This window comes from Galeopterus variegatus, unplaced genomic scaffold (genome assembly GCF_000696425.1).
Source record: "Galeopterus variegatus unplaced genomic scaffold, G_variegatus-3.0.2 Scaffold4115, whole genome shotgun sequence".
Taxonomy (NCBI): Eukaryota; Metazoa; Chordata; class Mammalia; order Dermoptera; family Cynocephalidae; genus Galeopterus; species Galeopterus variegatus.
Window position 1 is genome coordinate 66,598 of NW_007730226.1, and position 6,940 is coordinate 73,537.

A 6,940-nucleotide genomic window follows, 5' to 3' on the forward strand; every position below is an offset into this window, starting at 1 on the left:
CATAGCAGCTATATTCACAAAAGCCAAAAACTCAAAACAACCCAAATGCCCACTCACAGGAGAATGGATAAATAGTAGTATATTCATACAATGCAATAATATACAGAAAAAAAAAAGAAAAATCCTGGGCTGCCCTTTTAGCTCAGTTGGTTAGAGCGTAGCCTTATAACACCAAACCACAGTCATGTGTTCCCATCCCTGAACCCAGCCGTCCTCCAGAAAAATCCTGATGCCTACAAAGTGGATGAATCTCATCAATTCTTTGAACAAAAGAAGCCAGAAATGAAAGAACTTGTACTGAGACTACATACTATATGATTTACATAAGTTAACTGAAGAACAGGCAAAACTAGTCTATGATGACAGAAATCAAAATTCTGTAGTCCCTCCTTATCTGTAGTTTCAGTTACTGTGATCAACTGCAATCTGAAAATATCAAATGTAAAATTCCAGAAACAAACAATTTGTTAGTTTTAAGTTAAGCATCCTTCTAAGTAGCGTGGTAAAATCTTGTGTCATTCTGGGCCATCTCACTCCATCCCAGGATGTGAATCATCCCTTTGTCCAGCATGTCACTTAGCCATTTCGGTTATCAGACCAACTGTCATGGTATCACAGCGCTTATGTTCAAGTAACCCTTATTTTACTTAATAATGGCCTCAAAGCACAAGAGAACTGTGCCTAATTTATAAATTAAATTTTATCATAGGGTATATGTATATATAGCGAAAAACATCATATATCTAGGGTTCTGTACTATCCATGGTTTCCGGCACCCACTGGCGGTCTTGAAATGTATCCCCTGCGAATAAGGGGGGGACTACTGTAGTGCTTACAGGGAAAGGGTATATAGACTTGAAAAGAGCAGTAGGGAACCTTAGGGCCTTTGGAAATGCTCTCTCTCAATCTCTGGGTGATGACTGCATCTACGGGTTATACATATATAAATATCATTAGGCTATAAACTAAAATCAGGGTACTATATGCACTTTATGTTATCCCTCAATAAAACAGACAAATAATAAGGCCATATCTCACAAGGACAAAGAGGAAGGATCAAGAGTCAACAATACTTTGCTACCAAAAAAGGATGCAGATAAGGGGTAACTCCTAGAACAGACTTGAGAAAGCTGAAGCCTAAACTATCTAGTGGGGAAATCAATGAAGAAGCCTCATTTCTATCACATCACACAACGTCCAAAAGACACAGGAATTGATGGAATCCAATCTTCCTCTGGAAAGAGTAGGGGGAAAGCTGAAAAAAAAAAAAAAAAAAAAAAGACCAGCTGAAAAACCTGTTTAAAAGTTAGCACACTCAGATCTTTCCTGCACCAAGCACTCAAGACACTATTTCTCCCCAGCCCTGACAGAAGACTGGATTCTTTAATTTAGAAGAGTATAAAATAAAGTGGCTCTGGATGGGGGACTATCAGGCATGATTAAGGTTAAATATCAAAAGCAGGGTGATTAAATGAAATATCACTGAATACTGGGACCCTCAACCTTCTTCTCCACAACTTGGTTCTTAGAGTTCTGGCCAGCCACGTACCTCTCCAGAGAGAAGACTGGAATTGTCTTCTCTGGGGAATCTAATCACCGCCAAGCAGAAAGACCTAAAGATAGAGACACTGACAGTTCCCCAAGGAAAACTGTCCAGGCAATTCCTTTGAGAAGCCACGATTAATAGGATCTACCTCACAGAGTCTCAAATCAGCTTTCCAGTGCCTCATTCATTACACTTACAGACACACATACACACACAGAGACAGCCAAGGATCACAAAAAAGAGGAAAATATCTAAAATGAACAATAAAAATAAGAGCAATACAATTTGGTTGAAATGGACAATATGCAGGGAAAAAAAATTGTAAAAAAAACCTCTATAATTTAAAACATAAAGAAAATAGTGCACCCATAAAACAAAAACAGGATGCACACACACCCCAAAAAAGACATTCAAAGAACAAAAGGCACTTTTGGGAATTTAAATATATAAAATAGCCAGAAAGAAAAATTCAAGAGGAATGAAAAGTTTATAAAATTATGAAAAATGCCCAGAAAGCAGAGCAAAAGACAGAGATGGAAAATGGAAAAGAAGTGAGTTTCTTGTAGAAAGAATAAAAAAAAGTAAATAAAAAGGTAAAATTAAATTTTAAAGTAAGAAAAATAGGAAACGGATAAGAAAATGAGGACCCAATCTTTAAGGCCCACCATCTGAATAATAATATTTCCAGAAATAAAGAAGAAAGGGAGGGATGAAAGAATTGAAGACATAATTCCCAGAATTTCCCAGAATTGTAAAACACGAATTTCTAGATTTAAAAAGACCAATGTACAAAGGATGAAAAAAGACTCACACCACAGAACATATCGTGAAATTTCAGAACACTAGGATCAAAGGGATCATCTTAAAAGGACTTACACAAAAAATGAAAGAATTTCTAGATTTAAAAAGACCAATGTACAAAGGATGAAAAAAGACTCACACCACAGAACATATCGTGAAATTTCAGAACACTAGGATCAAAGGGATCATCTTAAAAGGACTTACACAAAAAATGAAAAATAAGATTGCTGAGAGAGTTTGGATGTGTTGTCCCCACCAAAACTCGTGGAAATTTGATCCCCAATGTGGCAGTACCGGAAACTGATTGAGACATGGGGGCAGATCCCTCATGAATGGATTAATGCTCTCCTTGGGGGAGGAAGTAGATGTTACAAGGAAATGGTACAATTAATTGATAATTCTTAATAAAAATAACTTCCAAATTCAGCCAAGTGTTTGCTCAGGTATTACATCCTCTGTTTGCTGGATTCCATGTTTGGTGAGAAGAATCCCAAGACTGATGAGGAGTTTCCAAGATCACAAAGATGCAAACCACTCCAGACTGGAGTAGGAGACAGAACTCCAGAAAAAATTTTCTCAAAAAACTAAAATTGATAGAATACCTGATGTGTTTCTAAGTTTTGAGAAAAGATCTGTACAACTGTGGGAGGATTCAGGGTTTAATTAGTAATAAATACACAGAAAACTAAGGAAATAAAAAATCAAGACAATTATTTTTTATTTTTATTTTTTAAAAAGGTGACCGGTAAAGGGATCTTAACTCTTGACTTGGTGTTGTCAGCACAACGCTCTCCCAAGTGAGCTAACCAGCCATCCCTTATATAGGGATCCAAACTCTTGGCCTTGGTGTTATCAGCACCACACTCTCCCAAGTGAGCCACTGGGCCGGGCCGGGCCAGTCCTTAGACAGTTATTAACTGCAGGGGAAACAAGATACTGAGCTACAAATAAAAAGTAATCAGTGTACTGCATGTTTCAGTTTTGATTAGTATCATAATATATACAATAAATCTTGATAAGAGCAAAATTTTGACACAACCATATTGAAAAGATGAGAAGATGGGTGGATAGAAAGTTACGTGCATGTGGTACAGGATGAAAGAACTCAAACTTCATCTTTCCTACAGGGAAGTTAATGGATAATGCCTAAAACTAAAAAATATAAAGTAGCAATATAAGCATACTGTCTAGGGATACAGAGAGAAAGACCAAAAAACTAGGTAAGAAAACTGAGACAAGCTGACTTTGGTACAAAGGCATGAGATTGGGGTGGAAGGATCTGATTTTCATTGAAGTCATATAAAAATACTTAATTCTTAAATCTGCGTGCACAATAAAAAAATGTAACGGAGGCTTTACAGCAGCACTGTCCAATAAAATTATAACGTGAGCCACATATGTAATTTTAAATTTTCTAATAACCACATTAAAAAAGGCAAAAAGAAACAGAATTAATTATGGCAATATATCTTATTTTGCCAAATACATCAAAAATATTATTTCTACATGTATCAACATAAAAACTATTAGTAAGATATATTGTCTTCAAAACCCAGTGTGTTTTACACTTAAAAAGCATACTTCAATTCCAACTAGCCCCATTCCAAGCGCTCAATACTCGCATGTGCCCAGTAGCTACAGTTATTGCACATTACAGTTTTAGAGATTCTTTTCTTGTGATCTTGAAACTGGGGGATAGACCCCAATTTTTCCTATCAGCTGGGGGAAGGGAGAAATAGCAAAAGAAAATCTGCTTGATAAAACAGGACTGGCCAGATTCCTAGGAGTAACAAATTCAGTTAATAATAAGAGTAATGTCGATTAAACATATACTTCCTTAGGCTAAGACTTGAACTGAAGTTCAGACTGTTTGTTCCTTAAAGGAATGCATTATGGCTTAAGATAACATCTGTAACCCCTCTCATGGAGTTGTCTTCGCAGATGGCAAACAACTACAAGCTTGCTTTGAAGCCTGTTTACCTCCAGACTCGAAGGAGCCAAGGAGGACCTTAGTTAGGATGCCGAAATAATCACACTGGCCTCACAGTTGACTAATCAGATTCCCATGACTCCAAGACCTCCACTCATAATTTTGCTCTATAAATGCTTGTGAGGAGTATGAGGTCTTTAAGCCCCTTTGACTGCCATTGTGCTCCTCTGAATGGCCATCCAAATAAATGCTAATCTTTAATACTGCCAACTTTCGAGCGAGAGACTTCTTATTCATCTGGGCAGATGATGGACCTCTCCTGCTTTGGTAACTATCTCATTAAAACTTATCATGATAGCATAATTTAAGTGATAAAAGACTGTTTTTAGCAACAATCTTTACTATGCAAGCATCACAGAAAACGTCATGATTAAATAATATAACCATACCTTCTAACCTGAAAAATAAAACAAGCCACTAGTAGGCCTTATCATGCTGCAACTTCATGGTTATCAAGAGAATACATTCAGTCCCCAATTTAGAAAATACAATATGCAACTGGCCATATTTGCCCTACCCCAAGTCTTCTATCAAAACTGACGATCCCTTTCCTTGGATTTCTATCCTGTTGTACCTTATTAGGATGCCTCCCCTTTCCACAGATCCCAATCTTTCTTCCCTTAGAAACTATGGGACAGTCATTTCTTCACTTCATCTCCCTTAGGGTACAAGAAGGCACAGAGAAAAACAGTAGCAAGACAGTGGAAGTTAAAAAGGCATTTGTGAACTGATGGGGAACTTAACCAGTATCATTAAGTTTGTCCAACTGACTTCAACAGGATCTTGAACAACACAGTGACTTGGGACATGTACCAACACCACATATAATTTTAAGAAAAAGGCTTCCAGGTTCTCTACTTCCAGTAGAACTCCTCACTAAAACTGATCTGCCTGGGAATATGCGTGCAGTCATCATGCTGGTTTTTATCTCCCAGGCTCCTTTCACAATCTTCCCACTTTACACAATAAACACACACCTCTCACCCATTCCTTTTCTTACTATGGAGCACTGCACCAGGATGGAAAAGCCTCCCTACAGCCAAACAATGAGTCAAAGGTGTCAAACAGCTTTCTTTAATTTGGGCAGAATTCCCTCTATCCACCTCATTAAGAAATAAATTTCCACTAAACTTCTACTTTTAATATTTAATGATTATTTTTCAAAATCCATCAGGTATTTATGCCATTCTGATAAAATATTACTATGTGTAATAACTCAACCCAAAGGAAAAGTTTTACCTCCTAGAATTAGCCACAGAAAAATTTTAAAACTTAGTTCCAATTTATATAAATATTTGTATTAAAGACTTACAATGGACATTAATAAGAAAAAGCTTTCAAACATAAAATACATCACATTAAGGTAAAAATCAAAGAAAAATTTCAAGGAAAAAACTGTAAAATATAATGTATTTTTAAAACTGATCATGATGGATGTAAAATTACAAGGACATTATACTTCTTGGCAAATAGTGAAAAGAATGATGTACCATTTCAATATTAATATTTAAAAAATAAATAACACTGATTCTACAAAAAATAAAAATTAAAAAAAAGAAAATCTCAATATCAACACCACGTGGCAAACTGCATCCTTTTCAACTACCTAAAAGTATAACGTAAAAAAGTCAACGTAAAACTGCAAGGAGGACAGTATTACAAAAATTGTTTTGGGGTTCACAAGCAAATTAAAAGCACTGCTCTAAAACGACTCACTATAATATACTGCAAAGATAAAATGCACATTGTCTCTAGCCCTTTGAAGCACCAAAATTTACTAACTTTTAGTAAGTTCTATATGTGCGTTTAGCACCCTTCTCAAGTTTTTCTAATCCTCCTACTCTTGGAGACTGATATCTGATCTAGAAAACGTTTTACAATATTTGGCAAGTCAAATAAAGCCACCAAATTAAGCCTATTATTGTAAATGAGAGCGAATGAGAAAATAGTTCCTTTTATAATTCGGGACATTCTTCTATGACATTGTTTCTGCGTTTGGAAATTCCAAAGAAAAACTGTTCAATTTTTAAACATCTGAAGCTATCATTGCGGAGGCAACAATGTTGAACGCAACGTTCATCAACCTCCAGCACAATAAAGCAAACCTCGAGGGTCCTCAGGAGACTCGGAGAGCAACTCATTACGGTTAGAAAGTGGAACGCAGGTCGGCCCCACAGTAACGCGATGAAGCCGCGTGACCGAACAGCGCGCTTCGGGAGAAACGTCCCAGACAGAACGAGGTCGCAGCGACCCTCTGGGGGCTCAGTCCCCAGCAACACCAACAAATGCATTCCAGAGTCAAACCACACGCTGCCCATTCCCAACATCACTGCCGTAGGTTGTGGACCTTTCTGCAAAGAAAGGCTCCCGAATCCCTCTGGAAGCGGGAAGCGCTGGCTGGGGGCGAACAATCGAGGCGACTGTGGACAAAGTAAACAGCGGGGGCGGGGCGGCGAGGCCGGGGAACGGAGCGACGCAGGAGGGTCGCGCTCCCCTCCCGGCAGTAAACGGGCCGAGGGCAAAGGTTCCGTAGACATGACACAGGGGTGAACTAATAACTCCTCAAACTCTTCGCTCTCGACATTGCTCCCGTCAGCGAAAGT